This window comes from Aedes albopictus, chromosome 3 (assembly GCF_035046485.1).
Source record: "Aedes albopictus strain Foshan chromosome 3, AalbF5, whole genome shotgun sequence".
Classification (NCBI taxonomy): Eukaryota; Metazoa; Arthropoda; class Insecta; order Diptera; family Culicidae; genus Aedes; species Aedes albopictus.
In genome coordinates, this window is record NC_085138.1 from 2870933 (window position 1) to 2887972 (window position 17040).

A 17040-nucleotide genomic window follows, 5' to 3' on the forward strand; every position below is an offset into this window, starting at 1 on the left:
TATCTGTTCTGGTGGAAATATCGCAAAGCATTTTTTGTATTATTTCATCTTGTGACACAATTCTTATACTGTTGAACATTAAATTTACATTTTCATGAATAGTACATATGCATACATTATGTATACCAGTAGAATCAAGTAAAATACAATGCTTTGGTCGCAACTGTGTAAATACTGTGAAACCAATATTCACAGTTTCGTACATATCTACAAAAATCATATAAGCCTCTTTGAGCGACATCATCAAAAGTCGTTTTTGAACTTGTTGTTTTTTTTCCATTTCGAACCTCAGAAACAAAATCATTTGTTCCTGGCATTGGCCTTCTGATATCATTATCATCAAAAAATTCTCTTACTATTTGTTTTGTATCGTCATCAATACCATGCCCCTTCTTTTTTCGGTGGTACAAAGAATACCCTGTTCATAAACAAGATCCTTCACCTGCCTCGCCATATACATTGGTGCGTTAAACTCTCTTGTGATTTTATTTACCGACCAAGACTTAGGAAGTACAGATAGTATTTTAATCTGTTCGCTTCTGTCAGTTGTAGGGTGATTGAAATTATCCTTTAACTACATAATTATCTCGTCATACGCCTCCACTTTGCCAACATCCGTTGAATCTATTCCGAAGATATTTTTTCGAACTGCTTTCGTAATCTGCAATGATTTGTTTATGCGATATTCCATACTTCTCATGTTTCTAGATGAGATTGGCGATAAACTCAATGTTTAGTACGAGGCTTGCCGGGTTGGATAAATACGAAGAATACTGAAAAATGTAGTTTTGCAACGAGCTGCAAAATGAGTTATATAAAAGAAGCTAACACGTTGAAGGCTTACTTACCCAGCTCATGTTCGATTTGTTGACCACTCGTTGACGGTTCTGGTTCTGGAACATCATGATGTTGCTGCCCACTAAATGATGGTTGCATAGTTTCGTCGTTTCCATCCGATCGGCGTTTTTTCGTATTCGGGCTTCTGTTGTGACTTATCAATCCACGACATGACTCACAAATACTCATCGATTCGTCGATTTCATGTGTATATCCCATGGAATGAATTTTATCTATCAATCTTAATGACATGCCCCGTAGATTATGACGGTTGCACTTTGGATTGTTTGTTTTTGCACTGCACTTGAATTTGTTGAATTTTGATTTATACGATTGATCCATTACTTTTCAGAACTGCCTTTAATAACCAAAGAGAAGTAACACGTTGAATGATACCGATTCATTTTCTTGTTTTGTTCATATTTGCTTTAGGTACAACTCTTGATTTGTTTTTTTTTTTCGATTAGGTAGTTCGAATCTAATAAATAGCCTTACCTAATATTAGGTAAGAACATGGGGTAGAAACGTTTGGGTAGAAATTACAGCAGCACGTATGAAATGCGTGTTCTAATTGTATATTGTTTCGTGCTTCTAGAGTGCTGCTGCGTGAATATGGGTGCATTGCATTGTCGCATATGACACAATAAGTTTCATTGCATTTTGAGATTACTAGATAACCTTCACTGGTTTAGTTTGTTTTTAAAAAAAGACACTGAAAAAATAATAATTTGGACATGAAAAAGTTTTTGTTAGAAAAACTTTTTTTCCTTAAAAGTGCCCATCTTGTGATGTATGGACGGTTGGTAGGGAACATAATTACCTGTCTTGAGACAAAATTTCATCAAAATCAAAAATGGTGTTTTTTTTTTAAATCAAATTTGAACTTTTAGAAATGATTTTTTTCAGTGTAGGGCTCATTTTGGATTTTTTTTCAGTATTTTTTTCTTAAAATTTGACTTATTTTGTGATAATCACCCATACAACACTTTTTTGTAGGAGTAGTCATTTTTTGATTAAAAACATTTTTAAAAAATCCATAAAAAAAGTTTAGCCCTTTTCAAAAGTCAGTCCAGATAAATTTTGAAGAAACTAAGTATGCAAAGTTGCTTATCTAGTCTTGGTGTACATACCCAGAAAGTTTCATTGTAATCTGAGAGGGTGCTGCCAACTCCGAATACGATTTGGGGCGGCAGACACTTTGTAACACAAACTATACACAACTCACTTGTTCGGTGTTCGAAATGAAAAAAAATAGAAAGCGTGCATTTTTCATGGTGCGTGTACTCAGTACACGACGCGACCGCTCTCGGGTTAAGCAATGTTTATGTAACTTATGAACGGTAACGTATTTGACTCAATATTAAGATATTGCTTCCAACCTTCCGATTCATGTATTCCTGATTGAAGAAGAGCAGATGCAGATGACAGTGAAGCAGTGGGTCCCAAGTTCGAGTCTTGTCATTGCTGTGAGTTGTTCCACAAAAATGTAATTCAAATGCGTTGCTATAGGTTACATAAAATTGTTTCAATTGGAATACATTTGTGAAAATGCACAAAAATAATACATTTATGCTAATTTATTGGTACAGTTATTATGAGAAAACGTTTCAGAAACGTAATGATGGTTCTTGATCAAATATTCCAGTAAAAATTACTCTTAACAATCGAGAAATATCTTTTATTATCGATACAGCAATTTTTATTGTGTTTGGAAATAAAATATTTTATCTATGAGATTTTTTTCTTTTCTACTGTGCTACATTTTTTTTACCACTTTGTGCAACTTCAAATTTTAATCATCTACTTTACAGAGCCCTATTTTTTAACTTTTACCAAAAACATCAACAAAATTGGTATTATTTGCTTCGTTGGCATGCTACAATAAGAGCTAGAAGAAACTTTTTCGGACATTGTGCTCAAATTGAAATGGCAGTTAATCGTTAGTGTATTTATAATTTCTGAAACAGTCTATAAACGATTGTACAAAAAAACATCACATGTCTTCGTTTAATAAACGTTGAAGAAAAGTTCCTGAAATATTTGTAAAAAACGGGTGGTTTGCACGTTGAACAACCGCTGCATAACCGAGGTACGATCATTGAATAAACATAAATTTCACAATGCCTATAGAACGGTAGTACCTAATAGAACAGATTCTCCATTTCCAGGTTAACAAGAGTTGAACAATGGTTTTATTTCAACTAAACCAAATATACTTCAACGTATGGGTTAATAACACTGCGCTTAGCAACGTGTCTTAAATGAATAAGCGAATGAAGCGATAGTTCAAGCAGCGATAAGGAAAGTTCGCTCGTTACCACCCCCTGAGATTGATCGTCTTGATAGTTTTGTGAACCTTACCGCGTAGAGAACATGGTGACCACAATAAAAGCCTGTGACGTGCAAGATTACATAGGGTAAAAGCTCCCTTAGTGGAGGTAGTACCAATAGTGGTGGTAGTGGTAATTTAGCACTATTTCGACCAAAAAGCTTGCAAATGGCATTTTTAATAGATGCATCATACCTAATTAATAACATTAATTCGGTTTTGTGTTCAGGATTTGGCGGAAAACCTATTTTAAATAATTATTTTCCTTAACTTTTTTTCTCCTTTGCACCTATAGTGGTGGTAGTGTTCCTATAGTGGTGGGTCCCATAAGAATTCAATGGGATGCGCCACTATAGGAACCAATGTTAAACTTTACCTCCATAATAGGAACCATGTACCTATAGTTGGTGCAATTGATTTATTAGCAAAAACTGAAATAAACAATGGTTTTTACATTTTTCTCAGCAAATTTAAGTGAAAAACTATCTATTAACGTTTTCAGACTTTTTATTTCGTGGTATTATCAATTTTATTCAATTATTTTAGTACGAGGAGCTACTAATAGCACCACTATTGGTACATTTACCCTATACAATGCTTTGCTCAAGTTAGAGTTGGTCGAACGATTCGCCTTGACGGAGGCTCTCTGAGAGAATTGCGCTGTGCGTGGAAACAATTTTTTTAACATGGAAAAGGATAGGAGCTGCATTTTCAAATGCTTCTAAAATATTTTAGGGAATTCAGATTGAAAAAAGTGGTAATGTTTCGCAATATACTTTCAATTAGCTACACTACAACTGGTTTTAGACAAAAAGTTTTTAAATCACAATGTCATGTCTATAATATAGCGTATCAAAATCTCATTCGATAACATTAAGAACGTTTTGCTCAAAAACATTTCTATAAAGAATTAGAAGCATTTGAAAATGCAGCTCCTATCCTTTCCCATGTTAAAACAAAATGTTTTCACGCACAGCGCAATTCTCTCAGAGAGCCTCCGTCAAGGCGAATTACCGCCAACGCTAAAGCTCGATTGGGCACAGTATATTAGGGGGAATCCGGCCCCCAATCTCGTGGACTTCAACTCCTGGCTATACTTCATGCTCATGCTCATGCTATACCTGGCTCAGTCATGCAAACGTTCACCTATACTCCACGAATCCGAAGCAATAAGAAAGATGCGTTTATCAGCGTACATTCAGAGACCAGCAATAATTGAAGCGGATCTCCTGAATCCAGTGCGTACGAAGTCATGTGTCATGTGTGTGAAAAGGCCTGTCCGTCGATTGCAAAATGCAAACGTTTCGTCGAGCTGAGCTACGAGACAATTGTACGTGAAGAGAAACTGCGAGGCAAGTGCCTTCGTAAGCACAATGCAATGGTACCCGCCGCGAAGTCGGTGTGAAATCAACGGAGGTACATGACACATTCTACCGGCACGTTACAACGTTTTGACGCCTTTTTGGTCAGATTTTCCACTGTAACTCATAAATACGACCGGTAACCTCAAATATGTTTGCACATTCGGATTCCTATTTATGGGTTGCAGTGAAAAATCTGACCAAAAAGGCGTCAAAACGTTGTAACGTAACGGTAGAATGTGTCACATACTTATTTGGAGCATCCTATGTTGCACAATGAGAAGAGCAAAGTACTGAATTGTGTCTCTTCCGACAGATAAACAGACGTAGCATTCTTCAAAAGAGCTTGGCATATGCATTCAACGATTAATTCATATTTCACTTCGTTTTCGCGATCTTTCCACCAGAGGTACGATCGCTTTGACGTTTGCTAGTGTACGCGTTTCGGAATGATGCAAACAAAAATTATAGGCGATTCGTGTAGTAGTGTGCGTATTAGGCAAACGTCAAATCACAATCCATCATGGCCGACAATGTTACGCGTGGTTCTACCACGAGGTGGCAGTGTGTTCATGAAAAAGACAGCGGGCAAATGTTTCAGTGATTTTGAATTAACGATTACCAAGCCCAGACCAACGACGTGATGTTCCGCATTGTTCCCATAGTGCCCTATGGCCCGTCAAGAATGATTCAAACACACGTATTCATCGACGATGGATCCGAGTTTACGCTGATGGAGCAATCTCTTGCACAGGAGCTTGGTTTGCAAGGTTCTTCTAAGGCACTGTTCCTGAAATGCACGGGTGATACCCCAACTAACATTTTCAGCGCTATAAGCTTCAGTCATTTGCTTTCTGTTGTGTAACCATCGAGTAAAAGCAGTCAACGCTGAATAAAAGGAAAGCTAGTCAAATATAAATCATAAGCTAATACACGACTGCAAAACAAGCACCATACAACTACCAAACTCGGTTCTCAGAAATCCATTGCTTGTCACTGGGGCTGCCTTTACTCCACCCTATTCCAACTCCGGGAGATGTCCCGGAAGATGTGAAAACTTGAACACGTCGAATAGGAGTCCCCACTAACAAAACAGCTGCTACTATACAGTACAATTCATTATACTGACAAATCCCAAAACCAGCAACGCTTTAAAGGCCGTTATGCGATTTCATTACGGCTAGAAGCTGTAATAAAGAAACTGTTGGTTTACCAACACGGCTTGTCGGATTTAAACATTATTGTCAAAACAAACTTTAAGCGGGATATATAGCTACTACACAAATTCTTTACAGCTATCCATGTATGTGCTGTGAAATTATTTGGGTTGCTTTTATTGCACTTTAATTCAACGCCGGAAGATGTGAAAATCGAGTAAGAGTCCCAGTAACTACAACAGCTGCTTTTATACAGTACGTTTTGTAATGTTGCCAAAACACAAAACAGTAGCGTTTCGTAGCCGTTTAAAGAACACTCTTACAGCTAGAAGCTGTGAAGAAGAATCTGTTGGCGCAACCACACAGCTTATTCAATGTAAACATTATTGCGTTTGACGTTTTACAAGCTTTTACAGCAAGATGGAGTTGGGTAAGGTTTCTTGTGGCACAATTATGAAGCCTTGTCTGAAGTAAAACAAAACCGGCTATTTTCTATGTCATTTATATAGAGCAGTGTGGCATCGAGGACATCATCGGGACCAGTGGATACGGTGATCGGGAGTTCGATTCCAAATAGCGGCAAGTACTTTAATTATTCAATTTAAAAACTGATTATTCCAGTTCCACATGTATTGCGTCACGGTATCCATAACCTAATTATATTTAATCGTTTAATTTGGGGATACCGTAAAACTATTATTTAACAACTGCGAAAAGGCTGAAAAAGCGCCTTCTCAAGATGTTAAGAGCTATGACTAGGTGGCATAGAAGCTGATCGCACAGCATGTACAAGCTGATTAAGTTCGCCAGATTCATTGGTATAGGGCTTGCATAGAAGCTTCCGTCCATATGTACAACACAGTAACTCAGCATCAAGTCGTATTAAGGACGCTTTGTTGACGTTTACATTCACAATAAATGTTAGTTGGTACCATAAGACCGGAGAGCGAATCCCAGAAGATGGAATTGGCAATTTCGTCTACGAGAAATACATTCCAAACGTATAAACTAGCAGATATTAGAACTATAAAGGAGCTGAAGCTTTGACCACAAACCTTGATAGCCTACGAAGTTCAGATCCGATACATCAATGGAGTTCCCTTCGATTCCAACACTCAAGTAAGTCCACGTATCCTAATCGGGCTGGATAACGTGCAACTGGGACACGTCCTGAAGAGTCGAGAAGGAAAAGCATTTGAACCGATAGCTATCAAAACACGTCCCGGCTGAATAGTGTACGGAGACATCAAGATGTCTTTCCGTTACGATGAGGCCCTGATGTCTGGACTTCGTCGGCCTACTTAACGTGAAGTACTCCGGATCCGGACACTCATAATGATATTCGATCCTCTAGGCTTTATCTCGCATTTCTCACGTACTTGAAAGTAATTTTGCAAGAAGTTTGGAGATCCTTCATTGGCTGGGACACTCCTATAGAAGAACTACAGTTTCAAAAATGGCCGACGCGATTAAGGACAAAGGTCTTGAAATTCCGCTTCAAAAGCGCATCAGAACTCCAGCGCACAAATTTCAAAATCCGAGCTTCAAACAACAGTGCATTTTATTATTCTGTTCTTCCTCACTTGCAATAAGCTTAAAATTAGAAAATCAGGTGCGCTGGTTTTGATTACGAAAAGATTTGTGCATTCAAATTCGTCAGGTGCCACACCCGGCCATTGTGGCGGCCATGTTGGGATACTAACAAGTCTGTCCTTAAGGGTTCTTGTAGAGGTAACCAATGTTCAAATCCCAAGGTGCTATTGAACTTCTTGGGTCCTAGACAACACAAGCGGAATCCAAATACACACAGGAATTTGTTCAGGGATTAGTCCGGTAGTTCCTTCAGAGATTCGTCCAGCAGTTCCTTCAAGGATTCATGCAGAAGGTTCTTGGGAGATTCATCCTGGAATTATCTTCAGAAATTCCTCTAGAATTTCAATCAGTGATTTCTCCAGGAGTTCCTTCAGAGATTTCTCCGGGAGAGTTCAGAGATGCCTCCAAGAGTTTCTACAGGAGTTATTTCTGAGATCCCGTCTGGAATTTCTTAAAGCATTCAGCATTCAGCGATTACCCCAGGAGTTCCTTGAGGTATTCTTACAGGAGTTACTCCAGAAGTTCTTTCGAGGATTCCTGCAGTAGTAGTTCTTTCAGGGATTACTCTACAAGCTCCTTCAGGGATCTGTTCAGCAGTTCCTTCAGAGATCCTTCCAAAAGGATTAAGGCATGCCTTCAGAAGTTCCATCAAGTATTCATACAGGAGTTTCTTCCTAGATCATTCCTGGAGCAATTTAAATCACTCTTAGCTTGAACATAGTTTTTTGTTCAGAGGTAGATTTGGACAAAAAATGCTAGAAAAAAAACTGTTTTTGATTCCAAGAAAATTCTGGGAGAACAAGTCTCTCCAGGGATAAAGTCTCCCCAGTCTCTGCTCTTTCATGGTAATAGAATTGCGACATGCACTATACACAAGATACGGCTATGTTGACCAGCGACTCTTACGCCACCGCAGAGCGAAATATAGTCAGCGCACTGGTCTAGGGCCATATAACCAGATCTATAAAGGCGTGGGTATTCACGAAAAGTTCCAGAATCGAACAAGAATCCAACCCGTCACCCTCAGCAAATTTCCTAGATTTCTTTGGACATGGAGTATCTTCGTGCCTACCACACGATATACAGGGTGACTGGTAATTCGTGTTACACCCGAAAGGAGGTGAAAGTAGACCATATTTGCAGCAAAAAATTGTTCTACAGGTAGGTCCGGAAATCACTGCTAAGTGAGTTATTCAAAAATTAGTGTTTTTAAATTACCCCATCTTTAAACATCTCTAACTCAGAAACTATGAACCGTATAATCAATCTAAGCGCATGGATAGAAAGCTTAAAGCTTTGTCTTTTAATGCTCTTTGGACAGGTAATTGATAAAAAGTCATTTAAGTGCAGAAATTTTGACTTTTATGTAAAAAGTGCCTAAAAATGTACCCCTTTTTCACCTTTTTTGATAGTTTATTCGTGAAAAATGTGATAAATGTGAGAAATGTTCTTCTACAAAACATTCATTTTTTGATACGCTACCAAACTGTCCTTTAGTGCAACATTGTATCTTTCATAGTTTTGTCACAATCTTGAATTCAAAATCTGGTGAAATAAATCAATGTTTTTATTGCAATACTGTCTGGCAACCCTACACGTTTGCTTGCTGTTGGTCGTCGTGCACATGGCAACGAAGTCCGGCGTCGCGGTGGCGGTCATCGTTTGACAGAGCCAACAGTGAACGGAAAATTGCGCGCAATGTTTATGAATCAATCTCAAGGCATCCTTTTCTTTGGGTGAAGATTCAATTCGCCTAGATGCCATACACCCAAACCCACTCACTAGTGGAATTTAGCGAGATCATAACGCTGGGTGGCCCGTTTTAAGGGATATTCAAACCTATGGGCCGAGACTGGGTCCGGGCCGGGGCCGCGGCCGAGACGCGATAGGGCTTTTGTCGCTTCGTTCTCACTGCACACAATGCTCACCGGGCTATAGCGCCTGCGCACCAACAATTTATGTTGCGCGAACGCACGCACAGTATGAAGCGGTTGTCATTTATTTTTGTTTTTTGTTTTTTGCGCACTTTCTCCAGTGTGTTTGATGTACATTCATCCAGAACTTTCTTTTGTAATTTCTACAGGAATCTGGGATTCCTGCAGCATTTTTATGATTTCCCTTGGAATGCTTTCTGGGACTCTCCCGTAGTTCTTTCTGGAAAACCTCTAATGAGATTCTTCTAGGAGTCCTTCCTGGTATTTCTCCAGCTACTCCGTCTGGGGTTTTGTCCTTTAGTTCTACTAAAATTTCTTCTGGGATACTTTCAAGAACTGGTTTAGAATTTTTCTCCAGAAATTCTTCCAGGAGTAGCTTCCCACAGTTTATTTATTTTCAGTTCAACGGGAAGCCCTCCTGATGTTCCTGAGAGTGAGTCCAGGAGCTCCCCAGGCATTCCTCCAGGCCACCCCCAAAAAATACCAAGGGAATTTCTTAAGAATTAGCTCAAGAATTCCTCCAGCATTTGTCGTAGAATCACCCTAGGATTTTACTGGGAATTTCTCCATTATAACTCTGGTAATTAATGCAGGAGTTCTCCAGCAATAATGCATGTTTCTCTTCAGGATTTTTCCCGAAAATTACTGAAGGACTCAAGGGATTTCTCCAGAAATTCCTGCATTAATACCACCAGGACTTCCTCAAGGGATTCCTCCAAAAACTCCTCCACGATGCCAGCTAAAAATTCTTCCAGTAGTTCTTCCAGGAATAACTCCAGAAATTCATCTCGAAATTCCTACAGGAATTTCTCTTCAGGAATTGTAGAAGGGATTTCATCAGGAATTCTTCCAGGGATTTCACAAGACAATTTTTCAATAAATTGCTCCAAGACTTTCTCTAAGAATTCCTGCAAGGATTCATCTAGGAATTCCTCTAGAATTTTTTCCACGGAGTCCTCCAAAAATTCTTCCAGTTATTCCTCCATGAGTTCCTGCAGGAATTTATCCCGAAATTCTACCAGGAAATCCTGCAGGGATTCCTCCAGGAATCGCACCATAAATTCCTCCTGTAATTGCTGCAGGAGATTCTCTAGAGGTTCCTCCAAGGATTCCTCTAGAATTCCTTCCAGAATTTCTCCCTGGAAATCATCAAGAAATTCCTCTAGAAATTCCGTCAGTAATTCCTCCGGAAATTCCTTCAGTAATTCCTCCCAGAATTCCTCTAGGAATTTCTACAGGGATTTCTTCAAAAATTTCTCCAGAAAGTACTCCAGACATTTCTCCAGGAATTACTTCATGAATTTCTCCATAAATTATTCCAGGAATTCCTCCAGAAATTACTTCAGGTACTACTCCAGGAGTTCCTCCAAGAATTCCAACGGAAATTGCTCAAGGCATACCTCCAGAAATTCCATCAGGTATTTTTCCAGGAAGTCTTTTTGGAAATACTCCAGGCATAGCTCCAAGAATTTCTCCGTGAGTTACTCCAGGTATTCCTACAGGATTCTTACAGATGTTTATCCAGGAACTACTGCAAGATGTCCTCCATTTTTTTTTCCAGGAATTCCTCCAGTGATTCCTTCATAAATTTCTCCAGTAAATGCTCCAGAAAATTCTTTAGAGATTCCTTCAGAATTCCTTCCTGTATTTCCTCCAGGAAATCGTCCAGAAATTTCGCCAGTGGTTCCTTTAATAAATCTTCTATGGATTCCTCCAGGAGTTCGTACAGAATATCCTCCAGAAATTTCTCCAGACATTCCTCCAGAAATTCCTCTAAGAATTTCGCCAGTGATTTCTTTCGTCCAGAAATTTCGCCAGTGATTGCTTCAATAAATCTTCTAGGGATTCCCCCAGGAATTCCTACAGAATATCCACCAGAAATTCCTGCAGGAATTCCTACAGAAAATACTCCAGGAATTCTTCCAGGAATTTCACCAGGAATTACTCCAGAAATTCCTCTAAGAATTTCGCCAGTGATTTCTTTCGTCCAGAAATTTCGCCAGTGATTGCTTCAATAAATCTTCTAGGGATTCCCCCAGGAATTCCTACAGAATATCCACCAGAAATTCCTCCAGGAATTCCTACAGAAAATACTCCAGGAATTCTTCCAGGAATTTCACCAGGAATTACTCCCGGAATTCATCCACGAACTTTTCCAGAAATTCCTCACGGAATTCCTCCGAAAATTTCTCCAAGAATTCTTTCAGGAATTTTTCCATAAAGTCTTCCAGGATATACTCCATGAATTACTCCAAGTATTGCCTCAGGAATAACTCGAGGAATTCCTCCAAAAATTCCTCCAAGAATTCCTTCAGGAATTCTTCCATAAAGTCTTCCAGGAAATACTCCATTAATTACTCCAAGAATTGCTTCAGGAATAACACTAGGAATTCCTCCACGAATTGCTTCAGAAATGACTTCGGGGATTCCTACGGGAATTCTTCCAGGAACTACTTCAGGCTGTCCTCAAAAAAATTCTTCTGGAATTCTACAAGGAAATACTTACGGGATTCCTCCAAGAATTACTCCAGGAACTACTCCAGGAAAACCGTCAAGAAATCCTCCCGGAAACAATCCTGAAGGAATTCTTGGAGGAATTTTTGGAGGAATTTCTGGAGAAGTTCGTGGATGAATTCCTGGAGTAATTCCTGGTAGAATTCCTGGAGGAATTCGTGGAGTATTTTCTGGAAAAATTCCTAGAGGAATGCCTGGATGAATTTCTGGTGGATATTCTGTAGGAATTCCTGGAAGAATTCCTAGAAGATTTATTAAAGGAATCACTGGCGAAATTCTTAGAGGAACTCCTGGAGTGTTTTCTGAAGGAGTGCCTGGAGGATTTTCTGGTGGATATTCTGTAGGAATTGTTGGAGGAATTCCTAGACAATTTATTGAAGGAATCACTGGCGAAATTCTTGGAGGATTTCCTGGAGTGTTTTCTGGAGGAATTCCTGGATGAATTTCTGATGGATATTCTGTAGGAATTCCTGGAGGAATCCCTAGAAGATTTATTGAACGAATCACTGGCAAAATTCTAAGTGGAGTTGCTGGGGGAATTCCTGGAGGAATTTCTAGACGATTTCATGGAGGAAATTCAGGAAGCAATTCTGAAGGAATCTCTAAAGAATTTTCTGGAGCATTGACTTCTAGTTATTCCTCCATGAGTTCCTACAGGAATTTATCCCAAATTTCTACCAAGAAATCTAGCAGGGATTCCTCCAGGAATTCCTCCAGAAAATCCTCATGGGATTCCTTCAGGAATTCCTTCAGGAATTCCTTCAATGAATGCTCCCGTGAATCATCCAGAGATGCCTCCAGGAATTCCTTCAAGGGTTCATTCAGGAATTCCTCCTGGGATTCCACCATAAATTCCTCCTGTAATTGCTGCAGGAGATTCTCTAGAGATTCCTCTAAGGATTCCTCTAGAATTCCTTCCAGAATTTCTCCCAGGAAATCATCAAGAAATTCCTCCAGGAATTCCTTCAGTAATTCCTCACAGAATTCCTCTAGGAATTTCTACAGGGATTTTGTTCCGCAATATGCGAACGCGCCTATATTACCAACTAGGTCCAGTGCGGCGCACCCTCAACCGTCTGCTTCACGCTGGTAACATTTTGCTAACTGGGACTCGGCGCAGTAGGAACGATGTGAAAGTCGAAGGCATAGTGGATATTAAAAGAACCAAAACAAAGCAGAAAAGTGATTTGTGGTTGATAAGTTTAATCTTTAGTTCAAAGTTAGTTTCTGTAACTAAATCCTTTGAAAAATTCTTTAAAAGTGATTAGTTTAAGTGCGTGCAGCGGATAACTAAGGTTATATGGATTCCATGGAATGAACTCGAAATAGGACAGATTGAATTCTAATCTAGTGTTCTCTAATTAAACATATAGTTAGTTGTTTCGTGTCGCCAAATCACCGTTGCTGTTTAAAATCAGAGATTAGCCAAGCTATCCTGATTCTAATCAAGGAACAGATACTTACAGCCCGAACTACCGTACGATACCGCTTACCGGAGAGAACGAAGATACGAAGACACTAAACGTAAGTAATTAGATCTTTAAATAATAAACTATGTGCAAGCACTAATAACCCTACAAAGAAGAGAAATGGAAAAAATAGTAATAAGAGATATTGTAATTACAGGAAAAATTTAACAAACTTTGCAAATAAACCGTAGAAAATTACTCTGGCGAGTTTGTTTAAACTTTTGGAACACGGCCTACCGTATTGTTGCCGTTAGCGGTAACAAATTTCTTAAAAAAATTCTCCAGAAAGTAGTCCATGCATTTCTTCAAGAATTACTTTATGAATTTCTCCATAAATTATTCCAGGAATTCCTCCAGAAATTACTTCAGGTACTACTCCAGGAGTTCCTTCAGGAATTTCTCCGGAAATTCCGAAAGGAATACCTCCAGAGATTCCATCAGGTATTTTTCCAGGCAGTCTTCTTGGAAATACTGCAGGCATAACTCCAAGAATTTCTCCGTGAATTACTCCAGATATTCCTACAGGATTCCTACAGGTGTTTATCAAGGAACTACTGCAAGATGTCCTCCAAATTTTTTTCCCAGGAATTCCTCCAGTGATTCCTTCATAAATTTCTCCAGTAAATGCTCCAGAAAATTCTTTAGAGATTCCTCTAGAATTCCTTCCTGAATTTCCTCCAGGAAATCGTCCAGAAATTCGTCCAGGAATTCCCCCAGCAATTCCTCTAAGATTTTCGCCAGTGATTCGTTCAATAAATCTTCTAGGGATTCCTCCAGGAATTCCTACAGGATATCCACCAGAAATTCATCCAGGAATTCCTCCAGAAAATACTCCAGGAAATCCTCCAAGAATTTCGCCAGTGATTCCTTCAATTAATCGTCTAGGAATTCCTCCAGCAATTCCTACAGAATATCCACCAGAAAATCCTCCAGGCACTCCTTCAGAAAACACTCCAGGAGTTCCTCTAAGAATTTCGCCAATGATTCCTTTAATAAATCTTCTAGGAATTCTTCCAGGAATTCCTACAGAATATCCACCAGAAATTCATCCTGGCATTCCTCTAGGAATTTCTCCAGAAAATACTCCACGAATTCTTCCAGGAATTCTACCAGGAATTACTCCAGGAATTCATCCACGAACTTCTCCAGAAATTCCTCCAAAAATTCCTCCAAGAATTCCTTCAGGATTGTTTCCGGGAGGATTTCTTGACGGTTTTCCTGGAGAAGTTCCTGGAGTAATTCTTGGAGGAATCCCGTAAGTATTTCCTTGTAGAATTCCAGAAGAATTTTTTTGAGGACAGCCTAAAGTAGTTCCTGGAAGAATTCCCGTAGGAATGCCCGAAGTCATTTCTGAAGCAATTCGTGGAGGAATTCCTAGAGTTATTCCTGAAGCAATTCTTGGAGTAATTAATGGAGCATTTCCTGGAAGACTTTATGGAAGAATTCCTGAAGGAATTCTTGGAGGAATTTTTGGAGGAATTCCTCGAGTTATTCCTGAGGCAATACTTGGAGTAATTCATGGAGTATATCCTGGAAGACTTTATGGAAAAATTCCTGAAAGAATTCTTGGAGAAATTTTCGGAGGAATTCCGTGAGGAATTTCTGGAAAAGTTCGTGGATGAATTCCTGGAGTAATTCCTGGTGAAATTCCTGGAAGAATTCCTGGAGTATTTTCTGTAGGAATTCCTGCAGGAATTTCTGGTGGATATTCTGTAGGAATTCCTGGGGGAATCCCTAGAAGATTTATTGAAGCAATCACTGGCGAAATTTCTGGACGAAAGAAATCACTGGCGAAATTCTTAGAGGAATTTCTGGAGGAATGTCTGGAGAAATTTCTGGAGGATATTCTGTACGAACTCCTGGAGGAATCCATAGAAGATTTATTAAAGGAACCACTGGCGAAATTTCTGGACGATTTCCTGGAGGAAATACAGGAAGGAATTCTGAAGGAATCTCTAAAGAATTTTCTGGAGCATTTACTGGAGAAATTTATGAAGGAATCACTGGAGGAATTCCTGGAAAAAAAATGGAGGACATCTTGCAGTAGTTCCTGGATAAACATCTGTAAGAATCCTGTAGGAATACCTGGAGTAACTCACGGAGAAATTCTTGGAGCTATGCCTGGAGTATTTCCAAAAAGACTTCCTGGAAAAATACCTGATGGAATTTCTGGAGGTATGCCTTGAGCAATTTCCGTTGGAATTCTTGGAGGAACTCCTGGAGTAGTACCTGAAGTAATTTCTGGAGGAATTCCTGGAATAATTTATGGAGAAATTCATGAAGTAATTCCTGGAGAAATGCCTGGAGTACTTTCTGGAGAAATTTTTGAAGAAATCCCTGTAGAAATTCCTAGAGGAATTCTGGGAGGAATTACTGAAGGAATTTCCGGAGGAATTACTGACGGAATTTCTAGAGGAATTTCTTGATGATTTCCAGGGAGAAATTCTGGAAGGAATTCTAGAGGAATCCTTGGAGGAACCTCTAGAGAATCTCCTGCAGCAATTACAGGAGGAATTTATGGTGCGATTCCTGGAGGAATCCCTGCAGGATTTCCTGGTAGAATTTCGGGATAAATTCCTGCAGGAACTCATGGAGGAATAACTGGAAGAATTTTTGGAGGACTCCGTGGAAAAAATTCTAGAGGAATTCCTAGATGAATCCTTGCAGGAATTCTTAGAGAAAGTCTTGGAGCAATTTATTGAAAAATTGTCTTGTGAAATCCCTGGAAGAATTCCTGATGAAATCCCTTCTACAATTCCTGAAGAGAAATTCCTGTAGGAATTTCGAGATGAATTTCTGGAGTTATTCCTGGAAGAACTACTGGAAGAATTTTTAGCTGGCATCGTGGAGGAGTTTTTGGAGGAATCCCTTGAGGAAGTCCTGGTGGTATTAATGCAGGAATTTCTGGAGAAATCCCTTGAGTCCTTCAGTAATTTTCGGGAAAAATCCTGAAGAGAAACATGCATTATTGCTGGAGAACTCCTGCATTAATTACCAGAGTTATAATGGAGAAATTCCCAGTAAAATCCTAGGGTGATTCTACGACAAATGCTGGAGGAATTCTTGAGCTAATTCTTAAGAAATTCCCTTGGTATTTTTTGGGGGTGGCCTGGAGGAATGCCTGGGGAGCTCCTGGACTCACTCTCAGGAACATCAGGAGGGCTTCCCGTTGAACTGAAAATAAATAAACTGTGGGAAGCTACTCCTGGAAGAATTTCTGGAGAAAAATTCTAAACCAGTTCTTGAAAGTATCCCAGAAGAAATTTTAGTAGAACTAAAGGACAAAACCCCAGACGGAGTAGCTGGAGAAATACCAGGAAGGACTCCTAGAAGAATCTCATTAGAGGTTTTCCAGAAAGAACTACGGGAGAGTCCCAGAAAGCATTCCAAGGGAAATCATAAAAATGCTGCAGGAATCCCAGATTCCTGTAGAAATTACAAAAGAAAGTTCTGGATGAATGTACATCAAACACACTGGAGAAAGTGCGCAAAAAACAAAAAACAAAAATAAATGACAACCGCTTCATACTGTGCGTGCGTTCGCGCAACATAAATTGTTGGTGCGCAGGCGCTATAGCCCGGTGAGCATTGTGTGCAGTGAGAACGAAGCGACAAAAGCCCTATCGCGTCTCGGCCGCGGCCCCGGCCCGGACCCAGTCTCGGCCCATAGGTTTGAATATCCCTTAAAACGGGCCACCCAGCGTTATGATCTCGCTAAATTCCACTAGTGAGTGGGTTTGGGTGTATGGCATCTAGGCGAATTGAATCTTCACCCAAAGAAAAGGATGCCTTGAGATTGATTCATAAACATTGCGCGCAATTTTCCGTTCACTGTTGGCTCTGTCA

General features: G+C 39.5%; 1 long non-coding RNA gene across 1 annotated transcript; it reads left to right on the top strand.

Moving 5' to 3' along the window:
* The first annotated feature begins 12743 nt into the window (after positions 1 to 12743).
* Positions 12744 to 13456, top strand: LOC134289719 (uncharacterized). Its single transcript, XR_009998635.1, has 3 exons — positions 12744 to 13020; positions 13099 to 13249; positions 13352 to 13456. It is a non-coding gene; the product is annotated as an uncharacterized LOC134289719 (long non-coding RNA).
* The last annotated feature ends 3584 nt before the right edge of the window (positions 13457 to 17040 follow it).